This window comes from Petaurus breviceps, unplaced genomic scaffold, assembly GCF_028583685.1.
Source record: "Petaurus breviceps papuanus isolate PSGF00001 unplaced genomic scaffold, PetGlider_PUasm1.0 90434, whole genome shotgun sequence".
Taxonomy (NCBI): Eukaryota; Metazoa; Chordata; class Mammalia; order Diprotodontia; family Petauridae; genus Petaurus; species Petaurus breviceps.
In genome coordinates, this window is record NW_027187251.1 from 156,970 (window position 1) to 172,238 (window position 15,269).

General features: G+C 36.1%; 1 protein-coding gene across 2 annotated transcripts in view; it reads right to left on the reverse strand.

The window, feature by feature from the left end:
- RPS6KC1 (ribosomal protein S6 kinase C1) overlaps positions 1-15,269 on the reverse strand; it is a 164,580-nt gene that overhangs the window by 147,688 nt on the left and 1,623 nt on the right. The gene's annotated exons all lie outside the window — the stretch shown is intronic.

Here is a 15,269-nt window from a genome sequence, read left to right on the forward strand (position 1 = left end):
TATGAGCAAACAAGAGACAGAGAATATTATGAAATGCAAAATAGATAGCTTTTATTACAATGAATTAAAAAGGGCTTGCACAAAAAAAGCTAATGCAACCAATATTAGAAGGGAAGCAGGAAAGTGGGAAATAATTTTTATGGCCAGTGTCAATAATTTTTATAGACAGTGTTTCATTTTAGAAATGAAACAAAGGTTTCATTTCTAAAATATACAGAGAACTGAATCAAATTTATAAGAATAAGAGTCATTCCCAATTGAGAAAAGCTATGGTATGTGAATGTAATGGAATACTAGTGTTCTCTAAGAAATGATGAGCAGGATGATTTCTGAAAAATCTGGAAAGACTTATATGAACTGATACTGAGTGAAGTGAGCAGAACCAGAAGAACATTGTACACAATAACAGCAGCTTTGATAGACATAGCTCTTCTCAGCAATACAGTGATCTAAGACAATTCCAAAAGACTCATGATGGAAAATGTTATCCACATCCAGAAACAGGACTATGGAGTCTGAATGCAGATCAAAGCATTCTTTTTTTGCTTTTTCTTTCTCATGGTTTTTCCCTTTTGTTCTGATCCTTCTTTCACAACACGACTAATGTAGAAATATGTTTAATATGACCGTACGTGTATAGCCTACATCAGACTGTTTGCCATCTTGAGGAGGGGGAAGAAGGGAGAAGGAGAAAAAAATTTGGAACTCAAAATCAAAAGTGAATGTTAAAAATTACCTTTACATGTAAATGGAAAAAGCAAAATCTATTAAGTGGGGAGGGGGGAAGGGGTGGAGAGAAAAAGAAACAGAAACTGAACAAGTCATCAATGAGCTCTCTAAGAAAAAAGCTCTAGAGGGATTCACAAGTGAATTCTACCAAACTTTTAAGGAACAATTAATCCCAATACTATAGCAAATATTTGAAAAAAATAAGTAAAGAGTCCTACTAATTACTTTTATGACACAAATATGGATTTGATACCTAACCAGGGAAAGCAAAAACAGAGAAAGAAAACTATAGACCAATTTCCTTAATGAATATTCACAAAAAATGTAAATAAAATACTAGTAAGGAGATTAAGGCAGTATGTCTCAAAGATCATATACTATGAGCAGGTGGATTTATACCAGGAATGTAAAGCTGATTCAATATTACAAAAACTATCCACATAATTGACCATATCCATAACAACAAAAATCATATGATTATATCAATGGATGAAGAAAATGCCTAAATACAATACTCACTTCTATTAAAAACACTAGAAAGCATAGGAATCAATGGAGCCTTTCTTCAAACTAGCTATAGCAATAAGAAAAAGAGATTCAAGAAATAAAAATACTCAATGAAGAAACAAAGCTATTAATCTTTGTAGATGGTATGGTAGTATACTTAAAGAACCCTAGAGAACGAACTAAAAAACTAGCTGAAACAATTAACAACTTCAGCCAAGTTTCAGGATATAAAATAAACCTACATAAATCATCAGCATTTCTATATACCACCAACAAAAACCCAGTTGTAAAAAATAGAAAGAGAAGTTTCATCTAAAATAACTGCAGATAATATAAAATATCTGGGAGTCTACATGATAAGATAAACCCAGGAATTCTCACACAAATAAAAACAGATCTAAACAATTAGAGTAATATTAATTGCTCATGCATAGGCCAAGCCAAGATAATAAAAATGACAATTCTACCTAAGTTGATTTAATTATTCAGTCCCATACCAATCAAACTACCAAAGAATTATTTTATAGAGCTAGGAAAAAAATAAAATTCATCTGGGAGAACAAAAGGGTCAAGAATATCAAGGGAATCAATGGGAAAAAAATGTGAAGGTGGCAGAGCAGTATCAGATTTCAAATCATTACAGAGTGGTAATCACCAAAACAATTCTGGCTAAGAAACAGAGTGGCAGGGGCGACCAGGTGGCATAGTGAATAGAGCACCAGCACTGGGGTCAGGAGGACCTGAGTTCAAACCTGGCCTCAGACACTTAATACTTATTAGCTGTGTAACTTTAGACGTCACTTAACCCCAATTGTCCTGCCTTCCCCCCCTCCAAAAAGAAAAAAAAAAGAAAAGAAAAAAGAAACAAGAGTGGTGAGTCAGTGGAATAGATTAAGTGCATAATACACAGTAGTAAACGACCATAGTAATCCAGTATTTGGTAACCCAAAGTTCTTAGCTTTCAGGGTAAGAATTCAACATTTGACAAAAACTACTGGGAAAACTGGAAAGTAATTTGGCAGAAACTAAGCACAGATCAACACATCACACAATACCAAGATAAGATCAAACTGGACACATGATAAAGACATTAAGGGTGATATTATAAGTAAATTAAGGGGGGCCTGGAAAAATGCACCTATCATGTCTATGAATAAGGGAAGAGTTTATGACCAAAGGAGTTAAAGGGGATTACAGGAAGTAAAATAAGTAATTTTGATTACATAAAATTAAAAAGTTTAACGCAGCTAAACTTAAAGGAAAACAGGAAACTGGAATGGGAGGTGAATTATAGCAAGTTTCTCCTTTAAAAGCCTCATTTCTCAAATATGTAAGAAATTGAGCCAATTACATAAAAATAAGAGCCATTCTCTAGCTGGTAAATGATCAAAGGATAAGAACAGGCAGTTTTCAGAAGAAGAAATCAAAGCTATCAATAGTTACATGGGGGTAGCTAAGTAGCTAGAATAGAGAGTGGCCTGGAGTCAAGAGAACCTGAGTTCAAATCCAGCCTCACACACCTGACACACTGTGTGTGACCTTGGGCAAGTCACTTAACCCCAACTGCCTTGCCTTCCCCCTCCAAAAAAAATTTTTTTAAATGAAATAGTCACATGAAAGAATGCTCTAAATCACTACTGATTAGAGAAATGCAAATTAAAATAACTTTGAGGTACCACCTCATACCTATAAGAATGGCTAACATGAGAGAAAAGGAAAATGACAAATACTTGGGACACTAATGCACTGTTAGTGGAGTTGTGAACTACTCTAATCATTTTAGTGAACAATTTGTAACTATACCCAAAAGTCTATAAAACTGTGTATACCCTTTGACCCAGAAATACCACTATTAGGTCTGTAGCCCAAAGAGATCAAGGAAAAAGGATAAGGGCTCACATGTACAAAAATATTCATAGCAGCTCTTTTTTGTGGTAGAAAAGAATTAGAAATTGAGGGGATGTCCATCAATTAGGGAATGGCTTAACAAATTATGGTATATGATTGTGACAGAATACTATTATGCTCTAAAAAATGGTGAGCAGGGTGATTTCAGAAAAACCTGAGAAAACTTTTATAAACCCAGGAAAACAATGTACACAGTAACAGCAATATTATAAGGATGATCAACGGCAAAAGACTTAGCTACTCTGGTCAAGACAGTGAACAAAGGTAATCCCAAAGGACCCATGATGAAAAATGCTATTATCCTCCAGAGAGAGAACTGATGCACCCTGAATGCAGATTGAAGCATACTCTGTTTTTATTTTACTTATTTTTATTGTTTTGTTTGTTTTCTTTAGCAACAAGGCTAATATGGAAATATGTTTTGCTTGACTGCATATGTATAATCAAAATCAAATTGCTTGCCTTCTTAAACAGAAGAGTGGGGTAGGAAGGAAGGAGAAAATTTGGAACTCAGAAGTTTCAAAAAATTATTGTTTAAAAAAACTTTACATGTAATTGGAAAATAGTGAAATAAAAATAATTATTAAAGGGGAATCATTAAAAAGTCATAGTGATTTTTTTAAAAAGAGCTATAATAAAACTTTTGTTTTAAAAGACATTCTGCAACAGAACAGAATTCCCTGTTTCCCAGCAAGATGGATTTATTTTTTCTAAAAGGTAACAAACTGTCTGTAGGACTTCATTTGTCCCTGTCTCCCTTGATTCAGGTCCCTAATCATCTACAGACATAAAAAGCCCCACTCATGCAGAATTGAGTCTCTCTGAAAGAACAGATGTATGCAGACAACTTAGGTCAGCATACCTTGCCCTGTAGACTACTCTCTGTTTCCATATGGAGATAAGGAAGGCCTCATTTATAGATGCTAGGTGCCACTGTATCCTTACTGTATATAACTTGCCATGTTAGAGCTATGTAAATATCCTTTTGTTAACTGTTCAATATCTTATGAATGTCATTTCATCCCAAAATCAAATTGGACCAATAGGGTTCCAGTATCAGGTCCAACCCTAACACATACAAAGTAATATAGATGTGATGAAAGAGAATCAGGACAACAACATACCTTGGTTTTTTTATTCTTTTTTTTTTTTCCAAAGGACCAGCAAGAAAATCTTACAGCTATGAATGCTCAAAAGAAATCAAAAGGGAACACAAAACAAAGAAGATAAAATTCTTAGTGTTTGGTTAAAGTTTCTGTTATTTTTCCCTTTTGTCAAAATGCTAATATTTTGCAGTTATATTCCTTATTTTTATTATTTCAATTTACTGACATTGTTAAATTTATCACAGCTTCTGGCTAATTACCTGAGGTGGCTGAAGAGGGATTTATGATTTTGGATAAGAAACTTGAAGAGAGATTCATAGTGATCCACCAAGAAGCCTGAAGAGAGTTTCACATCCACTGGCTGAGAAGAGTCCTAGTACTCCCTGCCAAAGAGGTTTAGCAGTAATCTACTCCAATAAATGGAGGACTAAGCTACATACGACCTTGAACATAGCACCTCAGCTGAAGCAGAGAGGAGTGTGAATAACTGTAGCCTCTTCTCTGCAGGAGATAGGTTTATTAACCACAGCACTCCTCAGAGGATGGTAGAGGTGTGCAGAATTCATAGTAAATGCTGTCTGGGATATCAGCTATGGCCAGCATTAATGATCACCCTGAGTAAGAAGAAAGGAAGCACAAGGCCTAAAGGAAAACAACACCCGGCAGAAGGAGATATAGATAGAGATATAGACATAGACATAGACATAGGAGTGTGTGTGTGTATAAAATACATATAAGGGTAGATATGACTAGGAAAAGAGGGGTATGATGACATCAGTAAAAGATAAGTCAACTCAACAAGCATTTATTAAGTAATGTGCTAAGAAATACAAAGAAAGGCAATATAGAATAATAAAAGATAAAAGAGAAGCCATAAGATAGAATAGATATAAAAAATATCAATATAATGATTATTTTAAGTAATAATGTATCAATAATTAAAATATTAGATTTAATAATATTGTATAATAATATAGGTAAATTAGATATGATAAATAACATACATAGGAAAGAATAATAAAATATATAATGCTTTGCCATCAAAGGCATCAATTACTTATGCTATGCATGGGATTTGGTCACAGATTATTTCCTTCACCCAGGCTCCTTACCTACTTGTGTTCTCTATGTATTACTTATCCAAGTAAAACACTGAGAATTCAATAGAATGTCCAATCTTCCCACTAAATGTGCTCATGTGAGACCACTTTCAAAGGTTACAGAATTACTTTATTTACATTGCTATTTAATTTTAAATGTTTGTTGTTTTTTTTTAACAACTGTGTCTTGGGGCAGCTAGGTGGTGCAGTGAATAGAGCCAGGCACTGGGGTCAGGAGGACCTGAGTTCAAATTTGACCTCACACTTAACACAAAAACTAGCTGTGTGACCTTGGACAAGTCACTTAACCCCAAATGCCCCTCCAAAAAGCAAAAAAAAAAAAAAACCACACAACTATGTCTCATGACTAACTAGTAAAAGTCATATATATGTCATTTGAAGTTCATAAGATATGACTTGGAGAAGAATCTGACCTATAAAACACCTAGACTCTGGGAGAGCCCAGAGAGTTTAGGGGAGGGTCCTTGTGGGCTATAAGTATATATTTCTAAATAAAAGTTAATTAATAAAAACCAATTCAATACACATTAAAACTTATACACAAAAATAATATAGGGAAATTATTCTCTCACTCCAGTTCATCCTCCACTCAGCTAACAAAAAGTATATATCTGCCCATGCTACCACCACTACCACCACCCCCATTCAATAAGTTCCAGTGGCCTCCTGTTAGCTCCAAGAACAAATATAACATCTGTCTTTGGCATGTCATGTCCTTTATAATCTGTAGCATTCAGGTTTCCTTCCAAACAAAGGAAAATAATTTCTTTTGTCTGTTTTTCTTCTTTTGTCTTATGTATTAAAACGGGTTGTTCAAATACCAAGGTAGGCCTTTGATGAGTTCAATACAAATAGGGATCTTTGGTAAAATTTCATAAAACATTCATTTTTTTTTATTTGAATAACTTTGTATTAAGGGACAATTGTGATTTTTATCTGTAAATGTAAGAATGTAAAAGATTGTGCCACACTGATTATTTTATTCTTTCCTATATGGCACTGGGGATTCTAGATTGTAGATTTTTCAAACAGGGAGAATATAACCAAGGTCTGGTACAAGCACAGATCCATCACCTGGTTTAACTAATGCAACTTTCACACAGAAAAAGCTGGAAGCCTGCTTCCAGGAGAGTAAGAAAAGTAACATTAAAAGACTATAAAGCATGCATAGGATTTCTGTAACTGGTTCCAATAACAACATAGAGAATGGGAGGCTTTTCTGATTATCTCTGAAGGCCTTCAAAAAGTTTGGCAAGCTTCTCCCATCTCTTAGCTTCCCTCAGTCTTTTCATCTGTTCTGTTCACTGTTAACTGGCATTCGGTGAGAGACCATGCTTGAATTGGGAAGAGATGGTGGGGCCCCTCAAGGAATGGACCACAGTCCCTGTACTCTACAATTGTTTTTTTCTGTTCTAGGTGAAGGGAGTGAAGCCTTCTTGACCTTGTGTCCTTGTTTCAAAAGGTATCAGCATCAAAGTGTTCCAGAGTCTAGAGGGCACAGTTTTGCAGTCAGTCCAGTATCAAATGACTCAAGGAGCAAAGAGTAACCTTCTGGACCCAGGCCAGTGAAAGCTGAGGCAAGGATTCATCTGTCAGATATCACATGAGAATCTGGTAGCACCAAATGTAGGAATCAAGTCTTGGAAGACACTCACAGTTAGAAGGAGTAACAAGGCGAATGAACCAGGAAAGGAGACTAAGAAAGAATGGTTAGTCAAGCAAGAGGAAATCAAGAGAATGGCATCACAAAAAACCCAGAAAGAAAAGAGTATCCTGGAGGAAAGACTGATAAATCAACAATGTCAAAAGCTGCTAAGAGGCCAAGAAGGATGAGGTTTAAGAAAAGGCCATTAGACCTGACAATTAAGAGATGAATGGTAACTTTGAAGTGAGAACTTTCAGTTGAGTGATAAGGTTAAAAAGGCAAACCACAAAGGGGTAAATAATGAGTAAAGAAAAAGTAGAAGCAAAAAGTATAAACATTTTTTCTACAAATTTAGTTATGAAAGAAAGAATAGCTTCAGGATATATCTAATCTAGTGAGGTTTGAGGATTTTCAATATTTTACAAGTTTTCCTTTATATAAATTCTCCTAATGCTTTTAAAAGTATGTTTCAAGGCGCAGCTAAATGGTGTGATAGATACAGCACCAGCCCTGGAGTCAAGAGGATCTGAGTTCAAATTCAACCTCAGAAACTAGATATTTACTAGTTTTGTGACCCTGGGCACCCACTTAATCTCAACTGCCTCAAATCTGCCCCATTCCCCCAAAAAATATGCTTCGATTTTCAAAAATATCTGCCACAGAACATAAGCTAAAGAGAAAGTTATATTCTGTATGAGAAAGTTATATTCTGTATCTGCATCAGCTAGCCATAGAAAACAGCTGATAAAATTTGTTTTTAAATGAGAAAAAAATCATTTCTTCTACTCCTCAAAAGAATGAAAGATTACTTCTACTGCTTCTAGAAGTAAATATAAATTCTCCTTTTAAAAGTAAATAGTTTTCAATTATAAAAGATGAAATCATAACACAATTTAATGTCAAGTTTCTTTTGGAGAGAGAAGGGAAGGGGAAAGATGAGAGAATCTGTTCCCAAAACATAGTTGAAATTTGAAACCATATAACTTTGGTCATATGGGAAAACTCATAAGGAGGCCCCTTTAAACCATTTCACCCATTAGATTAATTTCCTTCAGCAACATCTGAGAAGAGGTTACCAGAAACTGCTCTAATATGCTAATCAAATGGTGTAACATTTAACAAAACTGCACTGATTGGTCAGGAGTTGGCAGACAAGAAGGGTAATCTTTCAAAATGACCCGCTACTGCAGCACATCCTGATAAGCTACAACTAAAGATACTTCTGAGTCCCAAGATGACTCCTCCATTCTCCCCTTATTCAACTCATCCCCTTATCCTCCTCCTTTAATATACCCTAACCCTAACTGCACACTAACCCTAAGCCTAACTCCTCCTGGATGTCTCTCCTCCTGAGATCCTATATGGAAAAGGACTACAGACTCCATTCTTCCCTCTTTCTTCTGGACCTCCCAAAAAGTCCATAATCCTTTTTCAGATTTCCTAAGAAAGTAGCTACAAGGAAGCAAGTAATAAAGGGGAACAGTTAAAAAATTACAAGGAATCTTATATCTGGTATATATTGGCTTTATTGCCTGAGTTTAAGGATATTTGGGTTTATCCTGAAAAAAGAAACTACTCATTTAAAGAGTATGGCACATATGACAGAGTCAATGCTAGTGTGACATGCCTAGAAATCATACTTTTGACTTCCAATATTCAGCATTTAGCCCTTCGCTCACAACATTTTCTAGAGACTTGTTTCAGAACACATGAATTTATTTGATCCCCTTAGCTCAAAGGAAACTAAAGTTAAGTAAAAATTTGGACACTCAATGTTTACTTGGATCCGGTAGAGAATATGGTCTATAAACATCACTAATGCAATCAACCCGGTTTCCTATCTTCGTGCTTGTATATTGTAAGTTTTAACTATGTTATATGATATAAATATATATGATATGTAATTAGTAATTTGTTTTCCCCGTTTTAATTTTTACAAGGTGTATGTTTTATAACCTTAGAAGATCCCCATGCAAGTTTCATAAAATTCAGGAGACAAAGATAGGGTGATGGGACCTGGACCCTGAATTTTCCCACACAATCCTGCCCCTGGCGTCACTCCTCCCTCTCGAGGCATGGGACCCAGCCCAGCCCATCTAGATACTCAACAATCCATTTGAATGTCATTTTACTGGGGCTCTCCAACTCAGCCCAAAACACTAAACTCCCTTCACTGCCTACACCTGGACTCCTCAGGCTATTTACCAGTCCTTAATGCCAACCAAATCTCTGTCTAATTTTTCTTTTCCCTATAAAAGTATCAATCTCACCTCCATTAAGTTGCAGATTTACTAGGAACCTTGCTTGCTTTATAGGCTGTCACAATACAGCAGCTTGCTCCTATGGGCCTTACAATAAATCTTGCTACTCTAACTGAAAGCTTGAGGGACTGAATTCACCCCTGTACCCTTACATTTAGGGGCTCCCAGCACCCCAAACTACAACACTTCTACAAAAATAATTTAAAGAAAAAACAGCACTGTACTGCCACGAATTTCAGCAGTTGATGAGAAGACTAGGAGATCATCACCTTTCTTCCTGGTTTACAGAACCCACAAACTCTTCCCTCAATCTTTCCTATGACCTTCAGGGACTGGAACTGTCTCTTCTCTAGAAGATACACTGAAAAAGGCTTTGGGAAGTGGTCACACAGAAAACTCCATAAGGAGATTGCTTACCATTTTTCTTACAATTTTGCTTTGTATGATAAATAATGTGGAGAACATAAAGAACAGAAGGAGAGAAGATCAGCCTTGGACAAGTCACTTAACTTTTCCAGGCCTCATTTTCCTCATCTACAAAATGAAAAGGATGGCCTAGATGACCTCCTAAAGTCCCTTCCAGCTAGAAAGCATAGGATCCTCTGATTCTAGGTAAGTATCCCACACTAGCTGTGAACAGTCCACTCCCTTTACTCATGTCCACACTCTTCTCTACCTCTAAGTTTCACTTCATTTTTTTTCTGACCCCCAGGTATGAAGAAACTCAGGGCATGTGGTTACTATACATATACAGTAATAACAGATTACTTCAATCGACAGTTAAGAAGAAAGTTATCCCTTCACAAGCACTGGCTAGAAAGGTAAATGTAGTGACTCAATAAGGAAGCAGGGATATGGGAGAAGTGAAAAAAGGAAGGCAGGGGTAATCCACTGATTTTTCAATTTTGTCAAGCACCCTAGCGGTAGCTCAAAAAAATCCTGGTGCTACCTCTGGTCATTGGCACTGTAAGATAACAATGCCTGGCACAAAGCAAAGTACCAATTAATTGGAGATTAAATGTATATACACTGATCAGCATAACACTAACCAACTATACATATACAAAGCAAAAAATTCCTTAAGTTCTTTTTTTTTAAAGTATTTCTAAATAGTCATATGGACCTACTTGAACTTTCCCCCTACAAGCAGAAAAAGTGCTTCTTCACTAGGCATGATATAAAACACTGTAATGGAAATGCAGATTTAAAGATCTTCCCTGCCCCTAGGCTAAAGTGCACCTGGAGCCTGGGGTGGGAGGCTTGTTTTTCAGTAGATACTTTTTGATTGGCCAGTGGGTCAATAAGGTTGTTACATTCTCTGAGCCAGGAGAAGGCTATATAAGCCCTGATGTGTAGCTTTGTTTTGGGACTCACTTTGAGAAGTGTTCTGTGATTTGATCTGAATTCTGGGAAGCCGTTGTTGAGAGTCCCCCAGCTTTGAAAAACCCAGAATGTGGAAACCCAGATGTTGACTGGGTATGGATGTAATGGTTGGAAAGTTTGGAAATCTGTCTACTTGATGTTTCTGTCTTGATAATTATGCCTGTATACTTTGAGGTTCAGGGTGCTGACCTTTTCTCCTGAACAAGGTAAACGATATATGTCTGACTGATTAAAGTAAGCTTGTTAACCCATTTTGAGTTGCTTTCCTTTAACAAAGCAGATCCAAGAACCTGTGGTAGCTGCAAACCCTGAGGACGCTTGGGGTGCTTGCCGCTACAGACACCTCTTTGCTTTGCCTTCAATAGAGTATATTAACTTGACTGGTCTGCCATTTGCATTTATACCATCACATCATCCTGAAGCAACATATATGGATTTGAGGAAAGTTTATCTTAGTCATAAGAGATAATAAATCATAGTCATGAAATATTAGGAAAGCTATTGACCAATGCCCTCAATTTAAGAATGAGAAAACTAAACCATTAAGTAATTTACCCAAATCACTGGCAAATCAGTGCCAGAGCAAGGACCAAACTTCAAGTCTCTTGATTTCCAAGTCCAGTGTTTTTTCCACAATACCACAAAGTCTATTTTCTATTACTTTCTATTATAAATCATGGAATAATATACAGAAAGCAAACATAACACTAATCACTTAACAGTGCTGAAAGGCTTATAGTATTTTCTAAAAATTTTGTAAATTTATAAACTTAGTAAATTTTTATTAAAAAAATTTGTAGGGGCGGCCAGGTAGCACAGCAAGTAAGAGCACCGGCCCCAGAGTCGGGATAACCTGGGATCGAATCTGGGCTCAGACACTTAGCACCCACCCAGAAACACCTGGCCATGTAACCTTGAGCAAGTTACTTAACCCCAATTGCTTAGGGGTGGCCAGGTGGCTCAGTGAGTAAGAGCACCAGCCCCAAAGTCAGGATGACCTGGGATCAAATCCAGGCTCTGATACTTAGCACCACACTCAGAAATAACTGGCTGTGTAACCTTGAGCAAGTTCCTTAACCCCGATTGCTTAGAAAAAAAAATTTTGTAAATTTTCTAAGACCAAAAAATCTACCTTAGAATTCTTTTAGATTCATAACATTCAAAGCTGTAAGGGAACTTAGATATCATCTAATCCACTCACTTCATTTTGCAGATAAGGGAACTTGAAACAGAGAAGTTAAGTTAGGCAAGTGCCTAAGGTCATACATGTAGCAAGGAACCAATGTGGAATTCAAACACAGTTCATCTTACTCTAAATCCACTGACCTTCCCACTACTTCCTACCAATGACAGCAAAAAAAAAAAAAAAGCACAACAATTGTCTCAATTTTGACCATCTATATATTTAATACAAGATAAGAAAATAGTAAGAGTTAAGCTGGAGAATATGTTGGTAAGCACAACTACTTACTTAAAACAATTCATCAAGTGAGCCTGTTAGCCTGAAAGAAATGGCAGAAATATAAAAAAGATAAAATGAGAAAAGTAATGCTACTACCTAAAATAGAATAATACTGCTACTTTGGTGAATCACTGAGATCCAGCCACAGAAATATACTACAAGGACTGAGAATCTGGAAAATATCACCTGAAGTTATATGTGTAGGTATGAGAGATACATACACAGATGTGCAAGCATCAACTTGCTTTACTTATTTCATGAGCTGGTCTCAAGGGGGACTTTCTTTACTTAGTTCTCCAGAGGGAAAATGTTTTTCTCACCATTCAAAGATAACCTGTTTTAAAGCATTAATAATTATTTTTCTTTTAATTTTACAAGTATTTATTATCATTCCCTCCCACTAGTTCCCTAATTGAACAATTTTTTTTAAAAGAGAGGGAAAAAACTCTCATAACAAATACACAGTCCAGCAAAAAAAAATTTCCCGTGTTGGCCCTGTCCAAAAACAAATGTCTCTTTCTGCATTTGAAGTTGATCACCTCTCTGGCAGGAGGGAGAATGTTTCATATTTAGCCCTCTGGACTCATAATTTATCATTGCATTGATCAGCATTCAAAAGTCATTCAAAATTGTTTTCCTTCATAATGTTGTCATTGTATAAATTGTTCTCCTAGTTCTGCTTACTTCAGTGGAACTAGTTCAGTTCAGAACAGCATCAATTCATAGAGGTCTTCCCAGGCTACTTTGAAATTGCCTATTTCATCATTTCTTATGGAACAACAATATTCCATTATATTCATATGCTAAAATTTGTTTAGACATTCACCAATAGGTGGGTATTCCATCAGTTTCTGATATTTGGCTACTACAAAAAGAACTGCTATCGATATTTTTGTACATTTGGGTCTTTTTCCTCTTTAACTGATCTCTTTGAGTTACGGCCCTCATATTAGTATGACTGGATCAAAAGGTATAATTTAGTAACTTTTGGGTCATAGTTCCAAAGAAGCAAATTTATTTATTATAAGTTAATAATAAAAGTTAATTTTGTCTTGACTGTTTTAATAACTTTATCAATGAAAAATTCAAAAGCTTAAGAAGGGAGGGGAGGGAAGCTGGTATAAAGTATTTTCCAGTTCAAATCATTCCAGAGAAGATAAGACTTTTTATGATCTCTAAAGTTCCTTTCAGTTGTAATGTTCTATGGTTCAAATATGAACAGAATATAGATTCAGGTAGTACTAAGGTAACTTGTTACCATGTTTTTAATTTATGGCGTTAAAAATAGTGTAATAAAGAGTTCTTTATTAGATACAAATATTTAAGTTCTAGACTGTAATCCTCTCCTATCTTATATAAGGAAAGAATAAACTTCAATCATTCAGGGAGCTATGATTTCATCAGTGAGTATGCTTCCTCCACTAATACAAATTCTAACCCCTCTAACATCTTAATAAAGGCACTCCTGAGTTGTAATGAGCTTTTCCAAACTTAGCTAGATTGTTACCTGGACAAAAGCCATGTAGTATATGACCAGGCCCATGCTCAAAGCCTTTGCAGTTTAGGAAGACCTGTAAGAGCTTTTTCACTGCTAGCATGACCTCCTACAAGGTCACTTACATACCACAATGAAGCAATGTAATAGGACTTGGGTAAGGGCAACAAAGAATATAAGTAATTAAACAATGTTTCATTAGTAATGTTACCAGATATGTAAAAAACTGACAACTATCTATCTCTGAATATTCTAGAAACTAAAGTTTCTTTAGTAATGATTTAAGGATCCCTTTATCTTACAAAATTTCTTGCACAACCATGAAATAGCACCAATGAATAAATATACTTCCACATCTCACAATGCTTTTTGATAAGGCCCTAGGTATAGGAAATCTCTCATTACTCAACATAAACCCCCTTCTCCATCCAAGCTGATTCACTATGTCCCCCAAAACCTACTTGTTTCATTCTGTTCATCCTGTCATCTCTCTACTCTGTACCCACTCTTCCATTCTCCATATATCCATACATCTCCATATATAAGATTCCATGCTCCATACACTCAGTGGGACCTGGCTTGATTTTGACCTTCAAGTCTTCCTTGACCACACCAACTATCAGCAATTTCTCTATCCTTAAATTAGCATAGTTAGTACTTAGTAAAATTACTAATTTGCATAAATTAATACATCTCTGCTGTGTGACTAAGTAACACTCATATGGGCACTTAAATAGTATATATACTATGTTAAATTATGTAACTTTTTATAATATGTATACATATATCACAGGTGTGAATGCATATATGTATATGTATAATTGTATGCCAGTATTGTATATGTATGTGTATGCACACAAAAATTTGAAAAGATTCAGAAACCCACTACTTTATCCATCTCTAGAAAAGAATGAAATATATAATTACCCTAATGGAACACCTAGCACAATTCTATTATGCACAAAAACATAAATAAATATCTGATGCTGAGAACCTTCCTCTAGACTTGGCTTTACAAAAGAGGTTACCTGATTCCCTCATATCTGTCACAAAAATCAACTCCAGTAATATATAAAGATTACAAACCCTATCAAGATGTGCCACCTAGAGTAAGAAGAACCATTTCAGTCCTATGGAGGAAAATACAATATTCCTCTTGGAGAACACATGGACCAACATTCTATTGCACTTACCATGTTATATTGCATATTGAGTTGTGTGTGTTTGTGTCTCATCACTCAGACTGTAGGTATCTTAAGGGCAGCGGCAACTAAAGTTGCCTAGGACAGTGCGATGCTAAAAAGTATTTGTTGAAGAGTCTAATTTGCGATCAGGTTCCCCAGTTTAACAAATTAAGCACCCTGCACTCGGGGACAGGACGGCACCACAATCTTCTCCTGTAGGGCATGGAGCACTCCAGGCTTCCCTCTCTGACAATGGAGACTCCTAATCTGAAGCTGGGGCTGCTCGTCCCATGTCGGTCACTTGTCCCCACCCTCACGTCCCTGGCTCATTTCTACACATTCTGCCTCAGCTGAATCTCCAGAAAACCCATTCAGTCATTCAATCTACGAACACAACAATAACGCACTTGCCCAATTCAAGGCACCAGGGCGGGGAGGAAGGAGAGACACAAAATATGACAGTCCCTG